The 17,500-nt window shown below is 45.4% G+C and overlaps 1 protein-coding gene and 1 non-coding gene across 3 annotated transcripts in view; one reads left to right on the top strand and one right to left on the bottom strand.

Annotated features, from left to right (window-relative positions):
- The window catches only part of LOC128688298 (uncharacterized), a 99,061-nt gene that overhangs the window by 10,274 nt on the left and 71,287 nt on the right, over positions 1-17,500 (top strand). The gene's annotated exons all lie outside the window — the stretch shown is intronic.
- TRNAA-UGC (transfer RNA alanine (anticodon UGC)) lies at positions 4,096-4,167 on the bottom strand. Its single transcript has one exon. It is a non-coding gene; the product is annotated as a tRNA-Ala (tRNA).

Genomic DNA, 17,500 nt, shown 5'->3' with positions numbered 1-17,500 from the left:
ATTTCTTGTATTTGCATACACACTCTCTACAATTTGTGTGTGTGAGTGGAAGAGCATGGGAACCAGGAATGACCCTTGGGAACTGCACAGGTTACATTCTAAGGATTCACTTCTCATCATGACTCAGTGTTTTAAAGGTATTCCTTAATCTGTCTGCATCCTGTGTGTGTGTGTGTGTGTGTGTGTGTGTGTGTGTGTGTGTGTGTGTGTGTGTGTGTGTGTGTGTGTGTGTGTGTGTGTGTGTGTGTGTGTGTGTGTGTGTGTGTGTGTGCGCTTGTGTGTGTGCGTGTGTGTGTGTGTGTGTGTGTGTGTGTGTGTGCGTGTGTGTGCGTGTGTGTGCATATGTGCGTGTGTGTGTGTACTCACCTAGTTGAGGTTGTTGTACTCACCTAGTTGAGGTTGCATGGGTCGAGTCCAAGCTCCTGACCCCGCCTCTTCACTGGTCGCTACTAGGTCACTCTCCCTGAACCGTGAGGTTTATCATACCTCTGCTTAAAGCTATGTATGGATCCTGCCTCCACTACATCGCTTCCCAAACTATTCCACTTCCTGACTACTCTGTGGCTGAAGAAATACTTCCTAACATCCCTGTGATTCATCTGTCTTCAACTTCCAACTGTGTCCCCTTGTTGCTGTGCCCCATCTCTGGAACATCCTGTCTTTGTCCACCCTGTCAATTCCTCTCAGTATTTTGTGTGTCGCTATCATGTCCCCCCCTGTCTCTCCTGTCCTCCAGTGTCGTCAGGTTGATTTCCCTTAACCTCTCCTCGTAGGACATACCTCTTAGCTCTGGGACTAGTTTGTTGCAAACCTTTGCACTTTCTCTAGTTTCTTTAAGTGCTTGGCTACGTGTGGGTTCCAAACCGGTGCCGCATACTCCAATATGGGCCTAACGTACACGGTGTACAGGGTCCTGAACGATTCCTTATTAAGATGTCGGAATGCTGTTCTGAGGTTTGCTAGGCGCCCATAAGCTGCAGCAGTTATTTGGTTGATGTGCGCTTCAGGAGATGTGCCTGGTGTTATACTCACCCCAAGATCTTTTTCCTTGAGTGAGGTTTGTAGTCTCTGGCCCCGTAGACTGTACTCCGTCTGCGGTCTTCTTTGCCCTTCCCCAATCTTCATGACTTTGCACTTGGTGGGGTTGAACTCCAGGAGCCAATTGCTGGACCAGGTCTGCAGCCTGTCCAGATCCCTTTGTAGTTCTGCCTGGTCTTCGATCGAATGAATTCTTCTCATCAACTTCACGTCATCTGCAAACAGGGACACTTCGGAGTCTATTCCTTCCGTCATGTCGTTCACAAATACCAGAAACAGCACTGGTCCTAGGACTGACCCCTGTGGGACCCCGCTGGTCACAGGTTCCCACTCTGACACCTCGCCACGTACCATGACTCGCTGCTGTCTTCCTGACAAGTATTTCCTGATCCATTGTAGTGCCTTCCCTGTTATCCCTGCTTGGTTCTCCAGTTTTTGCACTAATCTCTTCTGTCGAACTGTGTCAAATGCCTTCTTGCAGTCCAAGAATATGCAATCCACCCATCCCTCTCTCTCTTGTCTTACTGCTGTCACCATGTCATAGAACTCCAGTAGGTTTGTGACACAGGATTTCCCGTCCCTGAAACCATGATGGCTGCTGTTGATGAGATCATTCCTTTCTAGGTGTTCCACCACTCTTCTCCTGATAATCTTCTCCATGACTTTGCATACTATACATGTCAGTGACACTGGTCTGTAGTTTAGTGCTTCATGTCTGTCTCCTTTTTTAAAGATTGGGACTACATTTGCTGTCTTCCATGCCTCAGGCATGGTGTGTGTGTGTGTGTGTGTGTGTGCTTGTCTTTGCTCAGTCAAGACTCAGTCCCTGGCCCCGCCTTAACTTCAAAAGCTGGCCAAGCTCGTGCTTTTTCGTGGCCTTCTGGGCCCTATAATACTTACTTTTGAAGCTGTGTATGAAATTTACCTCCACCACTTCCTCGTCTAGTTTATTCTACTTGCTCACCATCCTGTCTCTTTTATGTGTACTTATCCTACGCCCTCTTGTACCTGTTTTTTCGCCTGTGAAAATGTTTCTCCCCGACTGCTGCATCGAAACCCCTGAGTACTTTATACGTTGTTATCATATCTCCCCATTCAAGATGGTCAAGAGTAGCTCTTCGGGTCTCTTCTCTGATTATAGTTCACCTTTCTCAGTTCTGGAACCAGCGCGGTTCCTGATCCTGCTTTCTCAGGTGTGGGCTCCATGCTGGAATCCCATGGATTCCTTATTGAGATTTCTGAAGACAGTTGTAAGTTTTGGTAGTCTTACATTCTCTGCTGATGTCAAGTTTTTTATATGTGCCTCAGGTGGTGCGTTCGCTTTTATAATTACTCCCAGGTTTTCACTGTTTACTGCACTTTCTGTGACTTCTGTCCTCCCGGTACCGTGTGTGCCCTCACTGTCTCCAGTTTGCATTGCCTTGTGCTTATTTGGATTAAACTCTAGTAATCGCTTGTATGACCACTGCTGGTCTCTCTAAGTTCTCTTGCAGTTATATATATATATATATATATATATATATATATATATATATATATATATATATATATATATATATATATATATATATATATATATATATATATATAAATGAGCTTTGACAGATCCTTTATTAAGTTAAGAAAACTAAGGGTCTTGGTACCGACCCTTGGGGGACCCCACTGATTATTCTCATTCAGAGGTTTTCCTCCCTTTCTCTCACTCACTTTCTTCCCTCTATTAGATATTCATCGATCCACTGCGGCCTTTATCAAATGCCTTCTTGCAGTCCAAGAAAGTGCAGTCCACCCCTCCTTGTCTTTCTCGCTTATTTTCCTGCTCGCTTTCTTTCTTTCCATATATCTATGAGTGTCGCTTTCCGATTATTTTTTAATGTTCTCCGCAGAGTGGACGTGTCGGTGACATTGTGATTCAGTGCTTGCATAAGACAAGAAAGGAGGAGCACTGCGGTAGGCCTACTGTATTATGTTGGAAATGATATAAAATACCGACAAGTTGAGGATTAAGATACATGTGCAAGAGTTGAGTATATATTGATACCCGTAGGTTTCTTCAGTTAAATACAGAGGGAGCAGTAATAATGAAATAAAAATGATGTAATCAGTCCATCAGCCTTGGAGAAAAGGTATTTGAGGTGATCAGTCCCCGATAAAGATACTCAACTGTTGACATGTCTCATAAGCTTCAAGTTGTCTGTATTCTATAGCATTTTCAACAAGCCTTTCTAAACCTCAGTTGACCCATCTTCAACCCACTGATTAGATTAGTGTCTGAAGACCTCTTACAGAGAGATGTAATAGGCTTGCTTAGTTCTTCTGTTCCTTCTTTCAGTGTCCAGGGGATATACTGTTTGGTTCCGTGGCTTTGATGATATCCTCTGAGGAAGTCCAGTTCTCTGAACACTTTCATCTGATCTCTTTAACTCCCTGCCTCTACTCCCGTTTCTACGAAGTGTCCAGAACTGAACAAGGCGTGCTCACTAGCTGTGTGTGGAGGGGGAGGGGCTGGGTTTGGTTGGTGCCTGGAGCACGGAAACAAATTCCTGGGTAGTCTTGGGGGAAGGGTGGATAAATACATGAGTGCTTTTGATAAGGACTTGCCTTGTATGGGCCAGTAGGCCTGCTGCAGTGTTCCTCCTTTCTTATGTGTGTGTGTGTGTGTGTGTGTGCGCGCGTACGTACGTACTCGCCTGTTTGTAGTTGCAGGGGTCGAGTCTCAGCTCCGACGCTTTTCTGGTCGCTTAAAAGACCTTGAAGATGCGGGGTATCGATCCCCGTACCTCTCACATGCTAAGCGAGCGCTCTACCATCTGAGCGACATCCCCGTAGGACAAGACCTTCAAGAAATGTCAAAATATTTTATCCACGGTGGTATATTACAATCTATTCTGGAAAGATACCCTGACTTTACTCATTTTGTTGGGGTACAGTCCCTGGACCCATTATGTACCTCTGTAATGTTGAGGTACAGTCCCTGGACCTAGTATATGTGTCTGTAATCTTTTGACTACCGCCCACAGGATGGGAATGGTGTGTATAATGAAGATATTAAACTATTGGAGGTGCCGGGGATTGAACCCGGGGCCTTTCACATGCAAAGCGAACGCTCTACCACTGAGCTACACCCCCTTCTGTGTATGTTCATGTGTGTGTCAACACCTACACTCACACGATACGTATGAGTGTTTTCACTTTTTAATACACCCACTCGTTGGATAGGTAAATCCATTGTAGGATGAATATATGTAGTCGTAGGATGAATATATGTAGTCGTAGGATGAATATATGTAGTCGTAGGATGAATATATGTAGTCGTAGGATGAATATATGTAGTCGTAGGATGAATATATGTAGTCTTAGGATGAAGGACTGATCGCCTTGAAGCTGATCACTGTGGTACCGTGGTATGAAGGAATGTTTCCTGTAGTCACTTCCGGGGTCGCCGCCCCCGCGGCCCGGTCCCAGGCTTTTTGCTTACCTGATCGATTAGGCTGTTGGTACTCGCCGTCTGTAGTCAAACGTATACATTACAGCCCGGCTGATCGGTAACTGTTTTAAGGAATCTGTTGAGTTCCCTCTTGAAAACAGCTATGTAGGAGTTTGTTGGTATTCTCCCTTACGTATGAAGGGAGGTACTGAAGAGTTGTGGTCCCTTTACACTTACCGAGTTCTTGGTGTTCTCACTTGTCATTGGAGGTATCCTGCACAGTCTGCCAAGTCTCTTGTGTTCATAAGTAGTAATTTCGGGGTGCAGGTTTGGAACCAATCCCTCCAATATCTTTCCGGTGTAGATTATGATGTATCTTTCTCGCCTACGTTCTAGGGAGTATAATTTTAGGGACTTGAAGCACCCAAATTACTGGGAATGTTAGACTGAGTTTATACAAGCTTAAAGGTTCTCTGCACATTTACCAGTTCTTCAGTTTCGCCTGCCTTGGAAGGGTCTGTTAGTACACAGCAATATTCCAGCCCAGAGAGAACAAGTGACCTGAAGACTCTCATTGGTTTGGCTATAATTTTTCTTACATGCGGCCAGCAGTAACAGCTTGGTTGATCAGGCCCTGATCCACCGGGAGGCCTAATCAAGGACTGGGCCGAAGGGGCGTTGACCTCCGGAATATCCTCCAGGTGCGATAGTAACATATGTTTCTTGAACGATAGATCTGACTGTATCACTCCCAGGTCTCCCAGACTATACTTACGTTCTATTGAGTCAGCTGTTTTGTACTCAGGTATTGTTTTGTACTCAGGTATTGTTTTGTACTCAGGTATTGTTTTGTACTCAGGTATTGTTTTGTACTCAGGTATTGTTTTGTACTCAGGTATTGTTTTGTACTCAGGTATTGTTTCGTACTCAGGTATTGTTTTGTACTCAGGTATTGTTTTGTACTCAGGTATTGTTTTGTACTCAGGTATTGTTTTGTACTCAGGTATTGTTTTGTACTCAGGTATTGTTTTGTACTCAGGTATTGTTTTGTACTCAGGTATTGTTTTGTACTCAGGTATTGTTTTGTACTCAGGTATTGTTTTGTACTCAGGTATTGTTTTGTACTCAGGTATTGTTTTGTACTCAGGTATTGTTTCGTACTCAGGTATTGTTTTGTACTCAGGTATTGTTTTGTACTCAGGTATTGTTTTGTACTCAGGTATTGTTTTGTACTCAGGTATTGTTTTGTACTCAGGTATTGTTTTGTACTCAGGTATTGTTTTCACGTCTTTAGTCGTTCCGTAACGTAGTAAGTGAAGGTTAAGGGAGAGGGGAGGTAGACTGCCTGGGACTTGAAGGCAGAGAGATTGAAGGAAGATGTGACTTTGTGAGATAAGATAAGAGAGAGATAAGATTTCGTTCGGATTTTTAACCCCGGAGGGTTAGCCACCCAGGATAACCCAAGAAAGTCAGTGCGTCATCGAGGACTGTCTAACTTATTTCCATTGGGGTCCTTAATCTTGTCCCCCAGGATGCGACCCACACCAGTCGACTAACACCCAGGTACCTATTTGCTGCTAGGTGAACAGGACAATAGGTGTAAGGAAAATGTGTCGGAATTTCCACCCGCCGGGAATCGAACCCGGGCCCTCCGTGTGTGAAGCGGGAGTTTTAGCCACCAGGATGGTCGAGGAATGAGTGTGGGTACAGGGGAATGAAAGATAATGATGATGAGAACACACATGGTGCAGCAGCAGCAGCAGCAGCAGCAGCAGCAGCAGCAGCAGCAGCAGCAGCAGCAGCAGCAGCAGCAGCAGAAGGAGGAGGAGGATGAGTAAGAGGAGGAGGAGGAGGCGGGCGCCTCAGGCACATAGCGGGACAATAGGTATGTGGGTCAGCCAGCCAGCCAGCTAGACAGCCAGCCAGCCAGTTAGCCAGCCAGTTAGTCACCTAGTCAGTCAGCCAGCTAGCCAACCAGCTAGCCAGCCACCCAGTCAGCGAGCCAGCCAGTCAACCAACCATCTAGACAGCCAGCCATCCAGCCAGCTAAACGGCCAACCAACCAGCTAGACAGCTATCTAGCCAGCCAACCACCTTCCATGCCTACGCTTTCCACCCCTACCCACTTATCTAACCTACCCTCCTGCCTTTTCTTGCCCTACACTCTTCCGTGGTGCGCTCCGGCGGCTACAGTGTTCTCTTGGTACCTTCCTACTTTCATTTATTGCAGCCTACCCCTCTTACTTTCTTTCGTTCCGTACAGTGTTATCCACTAGGAATTTTTATTGACCTAAGAAAAGCTTTTGACACAGTAGACCACGACATCCTGCTCCACAAACTTGACCATTACGGTATAAGAGGCCATACGCTTGCTTATTTCAAATCTTACCTTACTAATAGGTATCAGTATGTTACCATCAAAGACACAGCATCAACAACACGGCCACTTGATACTGGAGTTCCGCAGGGAAGTGTCCTTGGTCCCCTGCTCTTCCTCATATACATCAATGATCTTCCAAACGTATCCCAACACCTGAAACCCATTCTCTTTGCTGACGACACGACTTATGTCATCTCTCACCCTAATCTTGCACCCTCAACGAGGAGCTGATCAAAATATCGACTTGGATGACAGCCAATAAACTTACGCTTAACACTGACAAAACCTACTATATTATGTTTGGTAGCAGAGCAGGAGATGCACAAATTAACATTAAGATCGACAACACTCTAATTACCAGACATAATGAGGGCAAATTCCTAGGCCTATACCTTGACAACAACCTGAATTTCAGCACCCATATCCAACACATAACCAAAAAAGTATCCAAAACAGTTGGGATCGTCTCCAAGATACGATACTACGTGCCGCAAAATGCCCTTCTCACACTATACCACTCACTTATTTATCCATACCTCACCTATGCTATTTGTGCTTGGGGATCAACTGCAGCAACACACCTAAAGCCAATAATAACCCAACAAAAAGCTGCAGTAAGAATAATCACTAAATCCCATCCCTGGCAACACACCCCCCCCACTCTTCATAGATCTAAATTTACTCCCTGTTCAGTACATCCACACTTACTACTGTGCAATCTACATCTACAGGACCTTAAACTCCAATATCAACCTTGACCTAAAACGCTTTCTTGATAGTTGTGACAGAACCCACAGGCATAACACCAGACACAAACATCTCTACGACATTCCCCGTGTCCGACTAAACCTTTACAAAAATTCAATGTATGTCAAAGGCCCTAAAATCTGAAACACCCTACCTGATTATTATTATAATCAAAAAGAAGCGCTAAGCCACAAGGACTATACAGCTCACACCCTACCTGAGAACTCTAGAACTGCAGACACATTCATCACCTTCAAAACTACCATTAGAAAACATCTTATCTCCCTGATACACCCCGTCAACTAACTACACGAATACCACCTGGTGGTTCACACTTACACTCACTCACCCATTTGACCATAAACAGAAATATTAATCTCAATCTTAAAATAATGAATCCTATGATACTCCAATACTGAAACTATGTACTGTGCCAAAACAAAAGCATTCACATTGCTCAACTCACAAACTAGTATTTAGTCACTTAGCCATAATACCAACTTACCTCATAATTTGTAATATTTTAAAATAAAGAATTAAACTAAGTCTGCCCGAAATGCCTAGCCATGCTAGGCGTTCTAGTGGTACACTCTGTAATCATTATTTAACTACATGTAAACCACACAATAACCAAATTCTGTAAATTCAACATTGTAATCTTTATAGAGAATAAACTTTGAATTTGAATTTGAATTTGGCATTCATTTCATCCTACCCTCTATCCTGCTTCCTAGCCCGCTGACCTGCCTCACTTACCTATCCTTCCCAGTCAAACCACACTTATTTAAACATCCAGTTACTTGGCTAGACGTCTAGCTGACTGTACACTCAGAAGACCAGTTACTTAGCGAGACGTAAATCAGCAATAATTATTATTATTATTATTATTATTATTATTATTATTATTATTATTATTATTATTATGCTCGACAGAATATATACTGAGAGGTGTATGTCTCTCGGTGTATATACACTGAAAGGTGTATTTCTGTCAGTGTACGTACACTGAAAGGTGTCTCTCAGTGTATATGCACTGAGAGTTTGTTTTGATCCCTGTTTGACTTATCAGAGCAAGGGTTCCCAAACTGGGGTACGTATAAATAGCGTTGTACCGTGTACCATGTTCCTTGTACCGTGTGCCTTGTACCGTGTGTCTTGAACCTTGCACCGTGTACCTTATTCCTTGTACTGTGTACCTTGTACCGTGTACTTTGTTCCCTTGTACCGTGTGCCTTGCTAAACAGAAGAGTATTTCAGTGTTATGCTACCATGGTAAGTACATCAGTGTACGTATATGGTCCGTGTGTGTGTGTGTGTGTGTGTGTGTGTGTGTGTGTGTGGGTGTGTGTGTGTGTGTGTGTGTGTGTGTGTGTGTGTGAGCTGTGCTAAACTCAGTAAGTTTATTCACACTATTGCTGTCTAACCTTCTACTGTCTACCCTTCTACTGTCTACCCTTCTACTGTACACCCTTCTACTGTCCGCCCTTCTACCGTCTACCCTTCTACTATCCCTCTACTGTCTACCCTTCTACTGTCCACCCTTCTATTGTCCACCCTTCTGTCTACCTTCCACTGTCCACCCTTCTACTGTCCACCCTTCTACTGTCTACGCTTCTACTGTCTACCCTTCTATTGTCCACCCTTCTGTCTGCCTTCCACTGTCCACCCTTCTACTGTCCACCCTTCTGCTGTCTACGCTTCTACTGTTTACCCTTTTACTGTCCACCCTTCTACTGTCCACCCTTCTACTGTCTACAGTTCTACTGCCTACCCATTTACTGTCTACCCTTCTGTCTACCCTTCTACTCTCTACCTTTCTACTGTCTACCCTTCTGTCTACCCTTCTACTCTCTACCTTTCTACTGTCTACCCTTCTGTCTACCCTTCTACTCTCTACCTTTCTACTGTCTACCCCAGTGTAATTATGTGGCTCAGTGAAGACACTCCAGTGTAAACACGCCGTACGCTGATTACTGTCTTCTTTCAAACAGCTGTTCACAGTTGTATTGTATGAATGAACCAGTATATTTTTTTGTTTACAAGTGTGTATTTTTTTCTGTATGGGGAGTATAGTGTAGTATGGTGTAGTTACACGGTAGTAAGAAGAGTGTAAGTTGACGAGTTAGGGGAGAGACCATCAATGCACAATCAACTCACAATGAACACACTATCAACACCCACCATCAACACCCACCATCAACACCCACCATCAACACTCACCATCAACACCCACCATCAACACCCACCATCAACACCCACCATCAACACCCACCATCAACACCCACCATCAACACCCACCATCAACACCCACCATCAACACCCACCATCAACACCCACCATCAACATCCACCATCAACACCCACCATCAACACCCACCATCAACACCCACCATCAATACCCACCATCAACACCCACCATCAACACCCACCATCAACACACACCATCAACACACACCATCAACACCCACCATCAACACACACCATCAACACACACCATCAACACCCACTATTAATATCCACCATCAACACCCACTATCAACACCCACTATCAACACCCACTATCAACATACATCAACACACAACACCATCAACACCCACCATCAACACCCACTATCAACACCCACTATCAATACCCACTATCAACATACATCATCAACACACAACACCAACCATCAACACCCACCATCAACACCCACCATCAACACCCACCATCAACACCCACCATCAACACCCACCATCAACACCCACCATCAACACCCACCATCAACACCCACCATCAACACCCACCATCAACACCCACCATCAACACCCACCATCAACACCCACCATCAACACACACCATCAACACACACCATCAACACCCACCATCAACACACACCATCAACACACACCATCAACACCCACTATTAATATCCACCATCAACACCCACTATCAACACCCACTATCAACACCCACTATCAACATACATCAACACACAACACCATCAACACCCCCATCAACACACACAAGCAACACCCACTATCAATACCCACTATCAACATACATCATCAACACACAACACCAACCATCAACACCCACCATCAACACACACCATCAACACCCACTATCAACACCCACTATCAACACCCACTATCAACATACATCAACACACAACACCATCAACACCCACCATCAACACCCACTATCAACACCCACTATCAATACCCACTATCAACATACATCATCAACACACAACACCAACCATCAACACCCACCATCAACACCAACCATCAACACCCACTATCAACATCCACCATCAACACCCACTATCAACACCCACTATCAACACCCACTATCAACATACATCATCAACACACAACATCAACCATCAACACCCACCATCAACACCAACCATCAACACCCACCATCAACACCCACCATCAACACACACCATCAACACCCATCATCAACACCCACCATCAACACCCACCATCAACACACACCATCAACACCCACCATCAACACCCACCATCAAAACACACCATCACCACCCACTATCAACATCCACCATCAACACCCACTATCAACATCCACCATCAACACCCACCATCAACACCCACTATCAACACCCACTATCAACATACATCATCAACACACAACACCAACCATCAACACCCACCATCAACACCCACCATCAACACCCACAAACAACAATCAACACCCACCATCAACACCCACCATCAACACCCACCATCAACACCAACCATCAACACACACCATCAACACACACCATCAACACCCACCATCAACACCCACCATCAACACAAACCATCAACACCCACCATCAACACACACCATCAACACACACCATCAACACCCACCATCAACACCCACCATCAACACCCACCATCAACACCCACCATCAACACCCACCATCAACACCCACCATCAACACCAACCATCAACACCCACCATCAACACCAACCATCAACACCCACCATCAACACCCACCATCAACACCCACCATCAACACCCACCATCAACACCAACCATCAACACCCACCATCAACACCCACCATCAACACACACCATCAACACCCACCATCAACATCCACCATCAACACCCACTATCAACACCCACCATCAACACCCACCATCAACACACACCATCAACACCCACCATCAACACCCACCATCAACACCCACCATCAACACCCACCATCAACACCCACCATTAACACCCACCATCAACACCCACCATCAACACCAACCATCAACACCCACCATCAACACCCACCATCAACACCCACCTTCAACACCCACCATCAACACCCACCATCAACACCCACCATCAACACCCACCATCAACACCAACCATCAACACCCACCATCAACACCCACCATCAACACCCACCATCAACACCCACCATCAACACCCACCATCAACACACACCATCAACACACACCATCAACACCCACTATCAACATCCACCATCAACACCCACTATCAACATCCACCATCAACACCCACTATCAACACCCACAATCAACACCCACTATCAACATACATCATCAACACACAACACCAACCATCAACACCCACCATCAACACCCACCATCAACACCCACAAACAACAATCAACACCCACCATCAACACCCACCATCAACACCAACCATCAACACACACCACCAACACCCACCATCAACACCCACCATCAACACCCACCATCAACACCAACCATCAACACCAACCATCAACACCAACCATCAACACCCACCATCAACACACACCATCAACACCCACCATCAACACCCACCATCAACACCCACCATCAACATCCACCATCAACACCCACCATCAACACCCACCATCAACACCCACCATCAACACCAACCATCAACACCCACCGTCAACACCCACCATCAACACCCACCATCAACACCCACCATCAACACCAACCATCAACACCCACCATCAACACCCACCATCAACACACACCATCAACACCCACCATCAACACCCACCATCAACACACGCCATCAACACCCACCATCAACACCAACCATCAACACCCACCATCAACACCCACCATCAACACCCACCATCAACACCCACCATCAACATCCACCATCAACACCCACCATCAACACCAACCATCAACACCCACCATCAGCACCAACCATCAACACCAACCATCAACACCCACCATCAACACACACCATCAACACCCACCATCAACACCCACCATCAACACCCACCATCAACACCAACCATCAACACCCACCATCAACACCCACCATCAACACCCACCATCAACACCAACCATCAACACCCACCATCAACACCCACCATCAACACCCACCATCAACACACACCATCAGCACCCACCATCAACACCCACCATCAATACCCACCATCAACACCCACCATCAATACCCACCATCAACACCCACCATCAACACCCACCATCAACACCCACCATCAACACACACCATCAACACCCACCATCAACACCCACCATCAACATCCACCATCAACACCCACCATCAACACCCACCATCAACACACACCATCAACACCCACCATCAACATCCACCATCAACACCCACCATCAACACCCACCATCAACACCCATCATCAACAAAAGGAACCAGGGTAAACAGGTAACGTGCAGCCTTAATGACCCTCGTGTAGTAGACAGGCTTTAAACCCCAATTAGCTAATTAACCAGTCATCCAACCACACCATAACATAAACACCACAGGTGTTTTAAGAACGAATACAAGTACACTACCACAGGTGTTTTAAGGGCTAATACAAGTACACTACCACAGGTGTTTTAAGAACGAATACAAGTACACTACCACAGGTGTTTTAAGGGCTAATACAAGTACACCACCACAGGTGTTTTAAGAACGAATACAAGTACACTATCACTGGTGTTTTAAGGAGGAATACAAGTACACTACCACAAGCAGTGTGTTTACGTAGTGTGCACCTAGCTGTGTGTACACCCAGTGTGCACCTAGCTGTGTGTACACCCAGTGTGCACCTAGCTGTGTGTACACCCAGTGTGTACCTAGCTGTGTGTACACCCAGTGTGCACCTAGCTGTGTGTACACCCATTGTGCACCTAGCTGTGTGTACACCCAGTGTGCACCTAGCTGTGCGTACACCCAGTGTGCACCTAGCTGTGCGTACACCTGTAGCGAACCAAACAGTGTATACACCTAGCAGTATATACAGTGTGCACCAAGCAGTGTGTACACCCAGTGTGCACCTAGCAGTGTGCCTATCTGGTGTGTATATGAGGTGTACTCACCTAGTTGCGGTTGCAGGGGTCGATTCACAGCTCCTGGCACCACTTCTTCACTGGTCGTTACTAGGTCACTCTTCCTGCTCCATGAGCTTTATCATACCTCTTCTTAATGCTATGTATAGATCCTGCCTCCACTACATCATTTCCCAGACTATTCCACTTCCTGACAACTCTGTGACTGAAGAAATACTTCCTTGTTGTTGTGTCCCATCTCCGGTACATCATGTCTCCATCCGCCTTGTCGATTCCTGTCAGTATTTTATATGTCGTTATCATATCCCCCCTATCTCTCCTGTCCTCCAGTGTCGTCAGGTTGATTTCCCTTAACCTCTCCTCGTAGGACATGCCCCTAAGCTCCGGGACTAGTGTTCTTGCAAACCTTTGCAGTTTCTCTAATTTCCTTACGTGCTTGGCTAGGTGTAGGTTCCAAAATGATGCTGCATTCTCCAATATAGGCCTAACGTACACGGTGTACAGGGTCCTGAACGATTCTTTATAGAGAAGTCGGAATGGTATTCTTAGGTTTGCCAGGTGCCCGTATGCTGCAGCAGTTATTTGGTTGATGTGCGCCTCAGGAGATGTGCCCAGTGTTATACTCACCCCAAGATCCTTTCCCTTGAGTGAGGTTTGTAGTCTCTGGCCCCCTAGACTGCACTCCGTCTGCGGTCTTCTTTTCCCTTTCCTAAACTCTAGGAGCCAGTTTCTGGACCAGGCCTGCAGCCTGTCCAGATTCCTTTGTAGTTCTTCCTGATCCTCGTCTGATTGAATTCTTCTCATCAGCTTCACATCATCTGCAAATAGGGACATTTCTGAGTATATTCCTTCCGTCATGTCGTTCACATACATCAGAAACAGCACCGATCCTAGGTCACAGGCGCCCACTCTGACACCTCGTCACGTACCATGACTCGCTGTTGTCTTTCCGACAGGTATTCTCTGAACCATTGCAGTGCCTTCCCTGTTATCATCTGCTTGGTCCTCCAGCTTTTGTACTAATCTCTTGTGTAAAACTGCGTCAAACGCATTCTCACAGTCCAAGAAAACGCAATCTACCCACCCATCTTTCTCTTGTCTTACCGTTCTCACCCTGTCATGGAACTCCAGTAGCTTTGTGACACAGGATTTCCGTCCCTGAAACCGTGCTGGTTGTCGTTGATAGGTGCTCCACCACTCTTCTCCTGATAATCTTCTTTGCATACTGTACATGTCAGTGACACTGGTCTGTAGTTTAATGCTTCGTGTCTGTCTCCTTTATTAAAAACTGGGACTGCATTTGCTGTCTTCCATACCTCAGATAGTCGCTCAGTTTCGATGGATGTGTTGAAGATTGTTGCTAGTGGTGCACATAGTGCCTTTGCTTCCTTTCTCAGGACCCATGGAGAGATGTTATCCAGCCCCATCGCCTTTGATGTACCTAGCTCCCTTAGCAGCCTCTTCACTTCTTCCTCGGTTGTATATTTTGTGTCCAACACTTAATGGTGTACCCCACCTCTCCGTCTTTCTGGAGTCTCTTCTGTCTCCTCAGTGAGCACTTCTTTGAATCTCATGTTGAGTTCCTCACATATTTCGAGGTCATTTCTTATGATCTCCCCTCCTTCATTCCTCAGCCTGATTACCTGGTACTTGTATGTTGTTTTCCTCCTGATGTGCCTGTACAACAGCTTCGGATCAGATCTGGCTTTCGCTGCTATGTCATTCTTGTATTGTCGTTGGGCCTCCCTTCTTACCTGTGCATATTCATTTCTGACTCTTCGGCGGTTATTCTCCTGGATCCTTTTCCCTCTATACTTCTTCTGTTCTCTAGCACACTTGGTTTTTCTTTTGGGTGAACCAAGGGCTCATCCTGGCTTTCTCGTCATTTCTTTTACCCTTGGATACAAACCTCTCCTCAGCTTCCTTGCATATTGTTGTTACATCATTTCATTTACTAACTTCCCTGCCAGTTCTCTGTCCCACTGAACCCCGTGCAGGAAATTCATTCCTGTGAAGTTGCCTCTCTTATAGTTTGGCTTCATTCGTCCTGCCCTTCGTGCTTCCCTCTCTACTTGTAATTCTACTAAGTATTCGAAGCTCAGAGCCACGTGGTCACTGGTTCCGAGAGGTCTTTCATATATGATGTCCTCAATATCTGCACTACTCAAGGTGAATACATGTCCTAAGTCCAGTCTTGCTGGTTCATCCTCTCCTCTCTCTCTGGTAGTGTCCCTTACATGTTGGTACATGAGGCTTTCCAGTACCACCTCCATTATCTTAGCCCTCCAAATTTCTGGGCCCCCATGTTGTTTCAGGTTCTCCCAGTCAATTTCCTTGTGATTGAAGTCATCCCACACTCAGCAGCTTTGCTCTGCTCGCATGAGCCCTTCTGGCCACTTCGGCCAGTGTGTCGACCATAGTTCTGTTACTCTCATCGTATTCTTGCATTGGCCTCCTGCTGTTCTGTGGTGGGTTATACATCACTGCAATTCCCACCCTGGGACCTCCAGACTGAAGTGTTCTTATTATGTAGTCTCTTGCATCTCCTCTGTCTCCCTTCTCCAGGTCATCAAAATCCCATTGGTTTTTGATGAGCAGTGCCACTCCTCCACCCCCTGTATTCCTTCTGTCTTTCCTCAGTATCTGATATCCCGTTGGAAAGACGGCATCTGTCATCATTCCTGCGAGTTTGGTTTCTGTGAGAGCCATGATGTCTGGTGATGCCTTTTGATTCTTTCGTGCCGCTTATTTGTTATTCTATCAGCATTGGTGTACCATACCTTCAGTTTCCTCTCCAACACTGTGTTCTGGGGGTCTGTAGTGGTGTTGCTGTGAGATTCTACAGCATAGTGTGGGGTGGGGGCTGCAGGTTTGGACTGTGGTTTGTGTTCGGATAGCATTTTTGGTTGTGGGGTTGTGGGGTTCTGGGGATGGTTCTGTGTGTGCTTGCACTTGTTGCTCTGTCCTGCTCTGGTTGTCCTCTACTGACTCTGTCCTTGTCTCTATTCCTAGCCCCTTTCGTTTCTGTGTTCTCTCCCTCAGCTGCTGACGTTCTGTTTTTGTTCTGCCGCAGTCTAGGAACGCCTTCTTGTATGTTAATGATTCCTTCAGCAGTGGTTTCTCTTGCAGGATCCTATTCCGCACGGTTTCAGTCTTGAAAATCAGTTTGACCGGCGTGTTTGTGTATGTGACAGACACAATTCACTGGATCAGCACTATAATTACCATACAATTATACTTCTCACATATTCACGGTCGTATAGCAGAAAAAATCCTATAATTCACTCATTAACTTCCACTCATGGTAGGAGGGCCATGAAGATAGTTATGGTGCTAGAAGATGGTAACACAAGACATGTAGTGTAGATGACACTCTGATGTGTCACACACTAATGTGTAGCTGTGAGTACTTCAGTCCCTCAGCATATATATATATATATATATATATATATATATATATATATATATATATATATATATATATATATATATATATATATATATATATATATATATTAAATATCTATATCTATAGAGCATGTATATAGCCTGAATTAATAATTTGCGAATGATTATAAATTACTGTAAACTGTTATAATTTTCTAATTTGGGTGATAACTGTTTCCTTAAATAAT

The sequence above is a fragment of the Cherax quadricarinatus genome, chromosome 19 (genome assembly GCF_038502225.1).
Source record: "Cherax quadricarinatus isolate ZL_2023a chromosome 19, ASM3850222v1, whole genome shotgun sequence".
NCBI classification, from domain to species: domain Eukaryota; kingdom Metazoa; phylum Arthropoda; class Malacostraca; order Decapoda; family Parastacidae; genus Cherax; species Cherax quadricarinatus.
Note: the sequence above shows the minus strand (reverse complement) of the source record. Positions and strands in the feature narration are given on the sequence as shown.